The 15,699-nt window shown below is 32.4% G+C and overlaps 2 non-coding genes across 2 annotated transcripts; both read right to left on the bottom strand.

Moving 5' to 3' along the window:
* Positions 1-5,715: 5,715 nt before the first annotated feature.
* On the bottom strand, positions 5,716-5,822 carry LOC133032864 (small nucleolar RNA R71). The gene has a single exon (XR_009685451.1). It is a non-coding gene; the product is annotated as a small nucleolar RNA R71 (small nucleolar RNA).
* Positions 5,823-12,937: 7,115 nt separating this feature from the next.
* TRNAS-AGA (transfer RNA serine (anticodon AGA)) lies at positions 12,938-13,019 on the bottom strand. Its single transcript has one exon. It is a non-coding gene; the product is annotated as a tRNA-Ser (tRNA).
* Between the last annotated feature and the right edge of the window lie 2,680 nt (positions 13,020-15,699).

Here is a 15,699-nt window from a genome sequence, read left to right as displayed (position 1 = left end):
AAATCAACAAGAAAACAACATAAAAGTAACATGAAAATAACATACATATAACAAAAATTAACAAAATTTCAACATAAAAAACCGTATTTTATGTAAATAAAATCAAAAAAATCGTAAAAATGTTTAAAATTCCGTGAAACCGTATTTTTGTTGTTTTTTTTGTTGTTTTTGTGCATTTGTGAAATTAACCCTTATAAATTATTATTCTTATATTGTGACTAAAAGGTTCGTGACTAAAAGTACTAATCACAAAAATTATAATTTGTTGTGACTAAATGTATTTTTAGTCACAATATTTTTCGTGACTAAAACTAAATTAGTGACAACTTGTATCTGAATACTATGTTTTAGTCACAAGCAACATTTTGTTGTGACTAAAAATTACATTTAGTCACAAAAAAATTATGTTGTAACTAAAAAATTGTAACTAAAAGTAGCAATTTGTTATAGTACCGTAATTTCACATCAATGTGTGTAGAGTTCCAAGTTAATTTAATTAATCATGAAAGAAAATCTCTAGGAAGTCATGACAAATTACATCATGTATATATATGAGAAGGATAAACAAGTTTTAATTTTTTTTTATTGAAAAACTGTTATTTAAATGTTAGAAATATCATTTATTAACTATATATATTAATTATTTAAAAAAGATTCTAAGTTTTGAAATAGGCATCTTTCTTGACAAATGCCTCCAAATATATGCACAAAACTATCAATAGTATTATTAGTATTAGAAGCATGGAAAAGTAGAACTTAATTATTAATTCTTTATTAGAATTTCCAACGTTATTTTGTTATAAAAATTATCATATTTTCTTAGAGATTTTATTTATTATTTTTTTTTTGAAATGGTAAAACACAACATACGGCCAATAATATAATATAATAATATAGAAATATAATATTTTAATTTTTTTTTTTTAGTTTTTACTTCATTGTTTATTTAACAATTATAGTTTTGAGCATACCAAAAGTTTTTTAATATGTATTCACCTATAATTATTTTAAAATTACACATTTGTTCTATGTGGTATTTAACAAAAGTTTTGTTATTGAAGCTTGTAACAACATCATGACACTTTATGTATCAAAGTAATCAATTACAAATTACAAATTTAAAATTATGTATATTATAGAGATTAATATATTTCATTTTTAATACTTTAATATCATAATATATATATATATATGTCATTTAGTTTAATTATTTTACAATGACATCATATCAGGACTAAAATATGGATTAAACAATTACTTCTCAAAGTTTAACTACAAAACTTTTTTTTTAAAAAAATATTTATATATAGCACCTACTTATAAGCAAATTATACATTTGTTTCATGTGGTATTTAATAATCTAACATTTAGTTTTTTTTTGAAAGGAAATGTAACTTTATTAACATGAAACATCAACCATTACAATTGATAAGAATTCAAGGGAAGCATTAGACTTGGTGAAAATATGACTTAGATTAAACAAAAGCTACGAGCAAGACAATGAGTATCTTTATTTACAGAACGTTCGACAAATGAATCTCAACAAATTTTAAAGAGGTCAAGAGGATCTTGCACTTATGAACTAATAAGCCAAAGAGAGAAGGCATATGAATTGTGCTTTGTAAAGCTTGGATAGCAACTAGGCAATCGGTTTCAAGTTGCACATCAACCCAACCTTTTCTTTAAATCCAGCTTAGACCCTCTTTGATGCCATAAATAGCAGTCATAGCCGCATCCACTTGTCCGGGTTTACTTTGAGAAATGGCTTCGATCACACGACCTTTATGGTCACGGGCAACACTCCCAAAACTAAACCACCTTTCCGAGGCAAAGATAGCGCCATCCACATTTACCTTAACCTTGTTAAAAGCCAGTTTAGACCAATGCTCGCTTCCTACATTCATTCCCATTGAAATAAACAAAGGACGATGTTTTTTAGACTGAGCATTTTTCTATTAATTAAGAGTGATTATAGCCAACAATACCACCTCAGCAACATTTAAATTTTTAATTAGCATATAAAGTTAAAAATTTTGGTAAGGTTTCAGGTTTTAAAAAACAATTATTTTGGCTACTATAACAGTTATAACATACTATGTTTGGAAGACTAGAAATGATATGCTATGAAATCAAATTAATTTTAGTAATTAACTACTTTATCAAGTTTTAAGTTTAATTTATAACAATTATTATTATTTATTTTTTTCGAGGAAAACTCCAATCACCTCCCTAAAAGAGAAAGAAATTGAGAAAGTTCATATATAGATCAATAAGACCTATAAAATAATGTTCTGAATACAATTTGGAAAGCCATACCATACTTTGCTAGTAGCAATAGACAAAGTAAACTTAAGAATAAAATGTTAGCTGTGCTTAACAGTTTTAGAACAATAAGTAAACCGATAAAAAGAAATATAGCTCACCTGAAAAAAAAAAATGTGCTTCAATAATGTTCTTTCTTACTACATAAATAAATGCATAGCTATATATGAGTCCATATAGATACTTACAAAAATAAAAAGGAAATTGCTTTTCTCATCCTAGTTCTCATCATTGTAGTAATATTTATGAGAAATAGTCAAAAACAAAACACATACACAATGAAATTTCATATAATGGTTTGTTATTATTTGACACAAGAAACAGCTAATTTATCATAATATTAATAATATAATAATATTTAAACACATACACTTAAAATTCAATAACACCAAAAATTACACTATAAATAAGGACCTATCACTAGTTCTCTTCATTAAAACAAAGTAAAATCATAATAATGAAGTTAAACATTCCTCTTGTACTTATTTTCTTCTCACTATTCTGTGTTTCTGTTTGGTTTGGGATAGTCTCTGCAGTTATTCCTAGATGTGGAACAAGTGCAAGTGGTGCCTTGTGTCCAAACAACCTTTGTTGTAGCTCTTATGGCTTTTGTGGTAGCACACATAAATATTGTGGTGTTGGTTGTCAGAGTCAGTGTGGCCCAAGCTCACTAAGCCCAGAAAGACCAGACCATAGATGTGGGCCAGATTTTGGTGAAAGCCCATGTGGTGAAGGAAGGTGTTGTAGCATATATCAATATTGTGGTAGCACATCTGAATTTTGTGAAGGATCACATTGCAGATATCAATGTTTGCCACCTACTTAGGTTTTTGCTTTTGCTCTAAACATGATGATGATGATGCTAATGATATAAGCAAAGAATAAGAGAGAGAAAATAAAAAATAGCTTTGGAATTAAGAGAGCTTATTGTTATTTGTTATGATATATGTTTAATTTTCTACTATATAATTTGTGTGCACATGTCTCTACTTATTGAGTAGTATGTTGATATTAAGATGAAATAAATGATTTACTTTTTTTAATGGAAAATCAACAGCTTTCAATCTCATTTACCAAACAAAGTAAAAAGTCAGTTAGAACAGACTCTAAACTGAAACAATAATCAAAGATAAAATATAGAGATTCTAGCAAAATTATGAACCAACATATTGATAACTCTATGTTATAGAGTTAATTTTTATGCTTTTAAACTAAAGTATTGTGAGGAGAGTAGTGAAAATGTGTTTATTTTGCTTAATTTTAATTAGTTTTAGTGTTATTTTCTATTTAGTAATCTAACCTTTAAGTTTTGTAAATATTGATATTGTTGGGTGTGTTTTTCCAATTAACTGTGCTTATTTTGTTGAAAAAGGAGGAACTAAATTGACAGGTAAAAGAGAAAGAAGCAAGGAAGAAAAGGAGTACAAGCTGGAACTGGGTTGATTGCTGAAGCGATGCTAAAGCAATGCTGAAGTGAATTCAGCATCCTGGCAGTGACGTGGAAACACGAATTTCACTTATCCACCTCAGCAATTTCGGTCCAATCATTCAAATTGCATCAGCTAGCTGACATGGAAGAAAGAGGTCTCACCCTAGTGGGCCAAAGTGGAAAAGTTTGGGCTTCTATTTTGGGTGAGGAGGTTGGTACCCTAAAAACCCAACATCAAAAAGAAAAAGAAAGAGGAAGTACACAAGGGAAGTCATCTTCATCATCTTGTATGTACAGTACGGGGCAGCTGCCATTTTTTCTATGGAGGAGCTTTAATTGCAGCAGGAAGTACAACAAAGAAGAAAGAAGAGGGGACCAAGCCTAGTGTTTGAATTTTCTTTTACCCTTGCTTGATAGTCTTCTTTATTTTTCTCTTTGTTATTGTTGTTTGTACTTGGTATTCAAAACTTCTTGAGATTGTAAACTTGGGCAGCAGCCATGGATGAAGTATTTTTAGCTTGGATTTTATCTTCTTATTTGAATATGAGCTAAACTTTTGAGGCTTGAATGACTATGAACTTCTAAGTTGGGTATGATTAAATTTTAAGCTTACTTTAGTATTTGTTTGCCTTTGTTCATTCAAGTGAGTTTCATTTTAATTAATTGTTGTTTCTTGGCCATGAATAACAATTTGCTAAGCTAGATCTTGTACCGGAAGGGCTAGATCTAGTAGTTCAACTTGAATGAAGCAAGTGAAAACCTAGATTTAGGCTTTTCTTTGTAAGTGGATAGGAATATTTCATTTACCTTGCATAACTTACCAAATGAATGCTTGAATGGTGTCCTGCTTGCTGGTTTGATATAGGAATATATTGAGCTTAATGGTAGGATTAAAGTTGTAAGTGTTGGAAAATTCTCACAAGCCTAGAGGAATTTGTTGTTATCTCTGTGCAGAATGCTGAAGTAATGCTGAACCAATGCTGTACTGACTGTAAAAAAACCTGACTAGAAGGAATTAGTTATTCAAGCCATTTCTGCCATATTATATTCTTTATCTTGCAAACAATTTTTCTAGCAGCAGTAGTTTTAATTTTTAGCAAGTTTAATTCTTGTCATGTTTAATTTTGAATCATTATTCAACCATTTGCATATTATTTCTTTTTATTTTAAGTTGTAATTAGTTGGTTTTACAAGATATTTTTGTTTGCAATCCCTGTGGAGACGATCTTACTTATCACTTTATTACTTGTTTGACTACGTATACTTGCGTATATAATTTTCACAACAAGTTTTTGGCGCCGTTGCCGGGGATTGAAACTAAAAATTGTGTATTATCAACTATTTTGCAATTTATTTTCTGGTTTAAAGTTTTAATCCTATTTGGTGCGCTGAATTTTTATTTTTCAGGTGTAAACTAGTGTATGAACGAGCAAGAAGAAGACCTTGAACTTGCTCATATTGACCCCGAAATTGAACGCACTTTTAGACAAAGAAGAAAGGAACAAAAGGCTAAAAAACGCTGCAATATGGCCGATGGGTTTGAAATTGGGGGTGCTCATAATGAAGCCAATCCTATTGCTTTGGCCGATGATAGAGCCCGAGCAATAAGAGAGTATGCAGCCCCTATGTTCAATGAGCTAAATCCGGGTATTGTGAGACCCGAAATCCAAGCACCTCACTTTGAGCTCAAGCCCGTGATGTTTCAAATGCTCCAAACGGTTGGTCAATTTGGTGGGTCGCCAACGGAAGATCCTCACCTCCATATTCGCTCATTTTTGGAGGTGAGTGACTCTTTCAAGCTACAAGGAGTAAGTGAAAAGGCTTTAAGATTGAAGTTGTTCCCATTTTCTTTGAGGGATCGGGCTAGAGCTTGGCTCAATACTCTCCCTCCCGATTCGGTGACTAATTGGAATGACTTGGCTGAAAAATTCTTGAGAAAGTACTTTCCTCCAACAAGAAATGCGAAGTTTCGAAGCGAGATCATGTCCTTTCAACAATTGGAAGATGAGACTACTAGTGATGCATGGGAAAGATTCAGGGAGTTGTTGAGGAAGTGCCCACACCATGGTATTCCCCATTGTATCCAACTTGAGACTTTTTACAATGGTCTCAATGCGGCTTCTAGGATGGTGTTGGACGCTTCGGCTAATGGAGCCATTCTTTCCAAGTCTTACAATGAAGCTTTTGAGATTTTGGAAAGGATAGCTAGCAACAACTATCAATGGTCAACTAATAGAGCTCCTACAAGTCGAAAAGTAGCGGGTGTCCTTGAAGTAGATGCTTTGACCGCTCTAACCGCTCAAATGGCCTCAATGACCAACATTTTGAAGAATATGAATATGGGAGGAAGTGTACAACCAGCCGCTGCCATTCAAAGGGCAGAAATCTCTTGTGTGTATTGTGATGATGGGCATACTTTTAAAAATTGCCCTTCAAATCCAGCTTCGGTTTGCTATGTGGGTAATCAAAACTTCAACCGCAACAACAATCCATACTCAAACTCCTACAATCCGGCATGGAAGCATCATCCGAACTTTTCATGGGGAGGTCAAGGGGCAAGTTCAAGTGGAGCACAAGGACAAGGAAAGCAATCATTCCCACCGGGTTTTTCTCAACAACCAAGACCTCAACAACCTCACCAACCTCAAGGCTCTCAAACTAGTTCTTTGGAGAGCTTAATGAGAGATTATATGGCCAAGAATGACGCTGTAATTCAAAGCCAAGCAGCATCTCTTCGGAATCTTGAAGTTCAATTGGGGCAATTGGCCAATGATTTGAAGAATAGACCACAAGGCACCTTGCCTAGTGACACCGAAAATCCAAGAAGAGATGGCAAGGAACATTGCAAAGCGGTAACCTTGAGAAGTGGAAAAATAATTGAGTCAAATGTGGCTGCAACAGGCAGTAAAGAGCCCTCTTCAATCCAAAAAGAGGGGGAAATGAAGAAAAAACCAGCAACTTCAGCTGCTGAAATTCCCCCAGTAGTTACAACATCCAGTCAGCATTCTACTGCAGAAAAGTCTTTGCAAAATCCACCGCCACCATTTCCTCAACGGTTCAAGAAGCAACAAGACGATGGTCAATTTCAGAGATTTCTTGATGTTCTAAAGCAGCTCCACATCAATATACCTTTAGTGGAAGCTTTGAAACAAATGCCAACTTATGTGAAGTTTTTGAAGGATATTTTGACAAAGAAAAGGAGGCTTGGCGAGTTTGAAACGGTCGCTTTGACGGAGGGATGTAGTGCTATGTTGAAAAGTAAAATTCCACCCAAATTGAAAGATCCGGGCAGCTTTACAATTCCTATTTCTATAGGGGGTCGAGATGTTGGAAGAGCTCTTTGTGACTTGGGAGCTAGTATTAATCTCATGCCTATGTCTATTTTTAGGAAGTTGGGAATTGGAGAAGCAAGGCCAACCACCGTCACTTTGCAATTAGCGGATCGTTCCATGGCTCATCCGGAAGGGAAAATTGAAGATGTGTTGGTACAAGTGGATAAGTTCATTTTTCCGGCCGATTTCATTATTCTTGACTATGAGGAAGATAGGGAAGTTCCAATCATTTTAGGGAGGCCATTTCTTGCCACGGGAAGAACTTTGATAGATGTTGAAAAGGGAGAGCTTACCATGAGAGCTCAAGATGAGCAAGCCACATTCAAGGTCTTTCATCCTATGCGTGCTCCGGATGCAATAGGAGAATGCTTAGCAATTGGAGATATGGATCCTAACATGGTTGAGGAGTCCAAATTCAAAAATAGTAAGAAGGTGAGAAATAAGATTCCCCTTAAAGAAATTGCTAAGGATCACGAGCCGCAAGAAAGCAAAGACAAAACATCATTTGACCCTAAAAAACCACCCAAAAAGAAGAGAAAGAAAAAGAAGTTTAGTAGAAAATTTTGGTCTCAAATGTTTGAAGTTGGGCAACAAGTGATTTTTGCTAACTCTTTAATGAAGGCTACTCATGGACGACTAGATTCAAGGTGTGATGGATCTTTCTTGGTGGTGAGAGTGTACCCCGATGGGGTGGTAGAACTACGTGATGCACTTTCAAGAAGAAAATTTTTGGTGAAAGGCCAAGGAGTGAAGTTTGGGAGTGGTGAGGTTGATCGAGCAAAGACCTCCATCACATTGGAAGAGGCTTGAGGAAGAAGGGTCTCGGGTTGTCATGGCTTTAGTGAATTACATTTGGGCAACCCAAGAGCGGAGGAACAGGATTATATTTAGTTATATATATGCTATGTAATAAGTTTGGGGTGTGCCACCCCTTGAAAAAAATATATATGTATTTACAATTAAGTTTGGGGTGTGCCACCCCTTGAAAAAAAAAAAGAAAGAAAAAAAAGAAGAAAAAGAAAAAAAAAAAGAGGAAAAGAAGAAAAAGGAAAAAAAATTAGTATATACATACTTATATAATTACATATATATATAACTTTTAATTTCCTACATTTACTAATGATTTTGCTGTAGTGTGGTGATCTTTATTGCTGGTGCAAAGCAAGGAATGACAGAAAAAAGGGGCTGCTGCAATATGGTGTGAGCAAATTTGTATGTTGAAGCAGTAGGTCCCAGTACAGCATTGGATCAGCATCGCTTCAACATTTTGAAGCAGAAACTCTAGTGGGGAAGAGTTCAAATCTTGAGGGAGTTTTCTTTTTCTCCTTAGTTAAATTGTTATTGCTGGTTGTGTTTGATTGTTTACTTAGTTTACTTTTATTGTTGTCTTTAGTTGTCTGAGTAATAAATATTATGTGGATTAGATGTGTATTAATCATGTTGTTTTGTCATGTTTGTGATGTTATTTTTTAGCTTGCAAATGAGAAAAATACTGCATGTATTTTCAGCTTGGTTTAGGGTAGCGCTCGATGATGAAAAATATCTATTTCCCTCCATTTGTGGAGTGCCTTGGTTTGTGTGTTGAAAATGCTAATTTTAAGTGTTATTTTTGTCCAAATGCTAGCCTATGAGGAATGCTTTCAACAATTGTGTGCTTGTGTTATTCCACCATACCTTGAGTTTTTAGAATAGCTAATACTTTGAGAGAGTTTAAGCATCTAGAATTAGCTAGTGTAATCCTTGAGGCAAAATCCTAGCGAGCTTTATAACTTAGAAATGATTTAGGCCATCTTTGGACGTTTGAGCCTTTCTAACCTTCCCTATGAATTCAATTTTTCCCTAGTCACCCAAGTTTGAGCCATTTAGCCTATTATTCTTGTGCAACCCAATCCTACATCTAACGCCAATCTTAATTTGCATTTCCACATATGTCCTAACTTAATTACTCACTTGTCAAGAGCCAAGTTTCACATTAAGTTTGGGGTGAGTGCGGTGAGTGTAACTTGTGGCGAGCTAATTCAAGGTTATACTTTTAGCCACATTGGGGACAATGTTGAGTTGTAAGTTTGGGGTGGGGGGAATTAGCTCACAAAGTATATGAGTATGAACTTTCAATTAACCTTCTCTTTCTATTTATTATATAAGTATAATATAGTAATAAATGTCTTTCTAATATATGAAAAAAAAAAAAAAATCAGCAATGAAAAAAAAAAGAAGAAGAGAATAAACATAGCAAGAGAAGTCAATTTTAATATCAAGTACTTGTGAGTATTGAATTAGGGAAGATGGTCAAGAGAAAAAAAAATTCTTAAGGAAGAGGCTCAGTTTTTGATAAGCGAAGTGGTTAGGTGTTGAGCTAGCTTAAATACATCCTTTACCATACCCTAACCCAAGCCTAACATTTCAAGCCTAGTCAAGTCCTTTTGATCTAAGTTGTAAAGCTAAGCTACATTAGTGGAGAGGATTACACTAGTTCAACTTATGGAAGCAAACTTTTTAAACTTGAGGATCGAGGGGTAGTTGTGATAGAAATTCAAAGTGTTGGTGGGAAGTATTTGCACACTTATTTGATCGAATTACTCTTGGTAAGTTTTAAGGACATAAATAGCATGCAAAATTCTGTTGACACACACAAGTTCAAGGCATATTCACTACTACCAATTACATTTCCATTTCATCTAATTCTGAGAGCAAATTTCGTCCCTAGACCAAGTGTGAAAGTGCAAGATTTTCTCTACTGCAAGCGTGTTAGTGTCGCTGTCATTTTCTGTTCTTATTGTTTAGTTCTTTGTGTTTTTCATTACTCGAGGACGAGCAATACTCTAAGTTTGGGGTGTGATAACTCTATGTTATAGAGTTAATTTTTATGCTTTTAAACTAAAGTATTGTGAGGAGAGTAGTGAAAATGTGTTTATTTTGCTTAATTTTAATTAGTTTTAGTGTTATTTTCTATTTAGTAATCTAACCTTTAAGTTTTGTAAATATTGATATTGTTGGGTGTGTTTTTCCAATTAACTGTGCTTATTTTGTTGAAAAAGGAGGAACTAAATTGACAGGTAAAAGAGAAAGAAGCAAGGAAGAAAAGGAGTACAAGCTGGAACTGGGTTGATTGCTGAAGCGATGCTAAAGCAATGCTGAAGTGAATTCAGCATCCTGGCAGTGACGTGGAAACACGAATTTCACTTATCCACCTCAGCAATTTCGGTCCAATCATTCAAATTGCATCAGCTAGCTGACATGGAAGAAAGAGGTCTCACCCTAGTGGGCCAAAGTGGAAAAGTTTGGGCTTCTATTTTGGGTGAGGAGGTTGGTACCCTAAAAACCCAACATCAAAAAGAAAAAGAAAGAGGAAGTACACAAGGGAAGTCATCTTCATCATCTTGTATGTACAGTACGGGGCAGCTGCCATTTTTTCTATGGAGGAGCTTTAATTGCAGCAGGAAGTACAACAAAGAAGAAAGAAGAGGGGACCAAGCCTAGTGTTTGAATTTTCTTTTACCCTTGCTTGATAGTCTTCTTTATTTTTCTCTTTGTTATTGTTGTTTGTACTTGGTATTCAAAACTTCTTGAGATTGTAAACTTGGGCAGCAGCCATGGATGAAGTATTTTTAGCTTGGATTTTATCTTCTTATTTGAATATGAGCTAAACTTTTGAGGCTTGAATGACTATGAACTTCTAAGTTGGGTATGATTAAATTTTAAGCTTACTTTAGTATTTGTTTGCCTTTGTTCATTCAAGTGAGTTTCATTTTAATTAATTGTTGTTTCTTGGCCATGAATAACAATTTGCTAAGCTAGATCTTGTACCGGAAGGGCTAGATCTAGTAGTTCAACTTGAATGAAGCAAGTGAAAACCTAGATTTAGGCTTTTCTTTGTAAGTGGATAGGAATATTTCATTTACCTTGCATAACTTACCAAATGAATGCTTGAATGGTGTCCTGCTTGCTGGTTTGATATAGGAATATATTGAGCTTAATGGTAGGATTAAAGTTGTAAGTGTTGGAAAATTCTCACAAGCCTAGAGGAATTTGTTGTTATCTCTGTGCAGAATGCTGAAGTAATGCTGAACCAATGCTGTACTGACTGTAAAAAAACCTGACTAGAAGGAATTAGTTATTCAAGCCATTTCTGCCATATTATATTCTTTATCTTGCAAACAATTTTTCTAGCAGCAGTAGTTTTAATTTTTAGCAAGTTTAATTCTTGTCATGTTTAATTTTGAATCATTATTCAACCATTTGCATATTATTTCTTTTTATTTTAAGTTGTAATTAGTTGGTTTTACAAGATATTTTTGTTTGCAATCCCTGTGGAGACGATCTTACTTATCACTTTATTACTTGTTTGACTACGTATACTTGCGTATATAATTTTCACAACACACATTTACGGATTGTTTAACAAAATAAATAAAAATATTTTTCAAAATATTAAGTAAAGTCTTACAATCATTAATTACTTGATCAAACATAAAAATCACAACAATAGAGCTACGCAAGGCTTGTACCACGGAAAGACAATCCGTTTTAAAAACTACTTGTGGCCAATGACGCTCTTTTATCTAACTTAACGCTTCTCGGATTGCCATAGCTTCAGCAACTTCTAGGGAAACCGAGCCTTGAAAGCATTTGGTGCAACCTTTAATTTGTAAGTCACTTGCATCACGGGTCACAAAACCAACACCATACTGTTGAGCCTCATTAAACAAATATTAGGGGAACATTCGGAGATAAAAATTGTTCTCGTTCTCGTTCCTGTGCCATTCCCCATTCAAGCAAGTAATCCCTATCTTATTAGGGGCGAAACCCATTTATTATTAGAAACAAAAGAAATTATTAATAAAAAAAGATGATTGTATCAAAATTAAAATATTATGTAGATGTTAATAATTAATATATATAATATTATTTAAACTAAAATGAATTTTTTTTTTGATAAACTACAAAAGCACATAAAGATATATGCGTAATAATTAGAAATAACATTATAAAATAAATAAAAAATTAAACAGGTTCCTGAGGCGGGGGACGCTAACCCCATCCCTGCCTCGTTTAACATTCAGAGATAAAATTGTCTCCCTCCCTGCTCTATTCCTCATTCAGGAAAATAATCCCCATCTTGTTAGGAGCGGGTACCCAGAGCCATACCCAGGTGTTAAATTTCAATTCTTAATTATAGAAATGCCTTTATTAGGCAAGTTTTTTCATCTCTTGATGTTTTATTTTTTTGATAAGGCCAGCAAAACAAGTCAGACACGATAATACGACTCGAAATCCGCACAAGAGTTAACGGGTTTGGGTTTGCCTTAAATGAGTTCGGGTCGTGTTCAAGTTGACTCGTCTAACCCGTTTAATAATCAAGTTGTGTTTGGATTAGCACGGGTAATACGAAACTGACCCGTTATTAACTTATTTAAAATTATTTTAGTACTTTAACATGTCATAAATAAGTCATAAACGTGTTGAATACTTCATAAACGTGTTATTGGTTGACATGTTTAAACAAAATATACTTATAAACGGGTTACACGAGTCGTGTCGTGTCAACCCGTTTATAAACGAATTGTGTTCGGATTTTATTTTCTGACACAATTATTAAACAAATCGTGTTCGGATCGAGCATATACCTGTTATACACGAATACAAATTACCACCCATATCTCTAATTTTTTTTTATTTAAACATTTATATATTATAATTCATAATTTGGGACTGGAACCTTCAATACACGCCTTTTCAAGTCCCCTATTTCTAGATTCTATTGCTGAGAGATTTAATATTACACCTTTCTTACTCATAATTATAGAAGAAGAATAAAAAAAAACCTTTAGATTGATAAAAGGATGGATAAAAGCGTGGACGGCAGGATTCGAACCTGCGCGGGCAAAGCCCACATGATTTCTAGTCATGCCCGATAACCACTCCGGCACGTCCACCTTTGTTGAACATGTTTAGTTGACAATATATATATACAAAAATTATCACCAATTATTACTATTAATATTTAACTAAATATAATAAAATCATGATTTTGTTTGTATTGTTTTATATTTTTTTGTGGAACCAAGATTAATAGAGTATCATATCATGTATGCATAGGACCACGTCTATGTTTTTCATGTCGTGTAGCTTTTAGCAATTTTACTCATTTTCCTATACAATTAAATAAAAAGCCTAAGTAATTAACAGCTAATACATATTCAACAAATGTCACTATGTATAGATACTTGCAAAAATAAAAATTCATTGTTCTTCTCATTATAGTTCTTTGCAATCCATATTGTATAGTACTTGTTTTAGGAATAGAGTCAAATGACAAAAAAACATAATATAAATATATATATATATATTATATTGACACAAGAACAGCTAATAAGGCATAGTAATTAACAAAACTACACTATAAATAGCTAGCCTCATTAGTTCTCTTTCCATTAACTCACACTCCCAAATCTCTTCAAAGAAATTAAACTCATAATAACAATTATGAAGTTAAACATTCTTATACTTTTTTTCTCACTATTCTCTCTTTATGTTTTCTCTGCTACAAGTGTAAGTATTCGTGGGCCATACTTTCCTCCTATGAGCCCACCATGTCCAAGCCCAATACCTCCTTCAGGCCCAGAAAGACCAGATCATAGATGTGGGCCTCTTTTTGGAGACATTCCATGTAACCCAGGAAGGTGTTGTAGCATATTTGAATATTGTGGTAGCACACCTGAATATTGCCAAGGAGAAACTTGTAGGTCTCAATGTTGGGCTCCCACTCCTTCACCTACCTATCCACCTAGCTAGGGTTTTTGCCCTAATATAATATGATAATGATGATGATGGTGATTAAGGCAATGATAATAATATTGTTATTGTTGGAATTAAATAAAATAAAATATTTGTGTTATGTTATGCAATCTAGTTAAGAGAGTACTTTATAATATTGTGATGCAATTTACTATATAATTTATGTGTGTACTTGTCTTTATATTATGATGAAATAAATGAGCTACTTAATTTAATTAATTTTGTGTTATTCTTAATGTTTTATTTCTTAGCAATTTTTAAATAATTGATGAAATTTAGATTTTGTGATCTTTTGAATTTGATCAGACTGGCTTTAACATTTTATGAAGTAAAGCAAAATATTAGAGTCCTTAAAAATTTTGTCAAATTTAGTAAAGGGTGTGTTTGGAAGTAACTGTGTAATTACTAGGTAGGGTAATTACTAGGGTAGTAATTACACAGTTTAGTAATTATACTATATTTTAAAATGCAAGGTGTGTTTGGCAAAATAGTTAGTAATTATATGGAAAAATAATATTTTTTAATAGCTAATGTTTAATATGGAAAGATTTTAGTAATTACGCAGTGTAATTACATTCAATTCTCATGGGATGAGAATTGGAGAGTGTAATTGGAACCCCTCAATTACTTTCAATTACACAATTACAGTGTAATTATATAGTCAGACAAACATGTCAAATTGTGTAATTACCTCCAATTACACACAAATCCAATTACATTGTGGCTTTCCAAACGCACCCTAAATGAATGAGCCGGTATTTTGCGTTTATGAGTACTAAAACTATACTCTTATGATTTATCGATGAACACATTGCTATTAATAAGGGACGGAGACAGAATTAAATTGTAGGGGTCAATACCAAATAGTGCAATAATTGTAAATTTTGGTAATTAGAAACTCATTTGTATTTGTAGTAATTTCCGTTGATTGAGGATAATATAATAGTCTTTAATTTTTATAAATGTTTTATACAATACTAGGGAACTAAGCCGCGCTTTGCGCGGTGTTGTTTAAATTTTATATTCTTTTCATACACACATATATATATTGTACTTATTAAGTGATAATCTAAAATATAATATTTTGATGTGTATATTATAACAAAGTAGTAGTATTGAAATTAGAAAAATAATTTGTTATTTTTAAAATATAGAGAAAGATCACAATTTTGTGAAAAATATTAAAAATGGTGGACCAAAAAAAATTGCATGTGTTTTTATAAGAAAATAAAGGAAAACAATAACAGTTGAATTTAATAAATTGTGCTTGTGACTGGTGTAGTTTTTTTTTAAATACTATTTAGATTCTATTTTTTAATAGAAAGAAATAATTCAAATCCTCCCTCAAATTTATATAAAAAAAATATCATTTAAAAAAACAAAGTACCAAATCAATAACTCTTGTGATACACGTTTTAAAAGGATATTTATCATTTATAATAATAAAAAAATATATTTATACTTAGTTAATTATAATTTTTGTAATATAATTTCAGTGATGAATTTATATATTTTATAATTAGCACAAATACAAATGAGTTTAATATTCATTAATTACAAACCAAGTAATTTTTTTACCCTATAAAAATATATTATTTTCTTACTATATAATATAGAATTTATAATTTTAAATGATATAAATATATTTGTTAAAAAATTTAATGTAGTTCAATAATTATAAATTTTTTTCTTTTAAAATTTAGTATTTTTTGTTTAATTTTTAATTTAAAAAGTTAATTTTTTATGTTATTTATAATTTTAACTTAAAAAAATTAAATTAAATTAATTATTAATATATTATGTTATTTAAAAGCTCTT

This window comes from Cannabis sativa, chromosome X, assembly GCF_029168945.1.
Source record: "Cannabis sativa cultivar Pink pepper isolate KNU-18-1 chromosome X, ASM2916894v1, whole genome shotgun sequence".
NCBI lineage: Eukaryota > Viridiplantae > Streptophyta > Magnoliopsida > Rosales > Cannabaceae > Cannabis > Cannabis sativa.
Note: the sequence above shows the minus strand (reverse complement) of the source record. Positions and strands in the feature narration are given on the sequence as shown.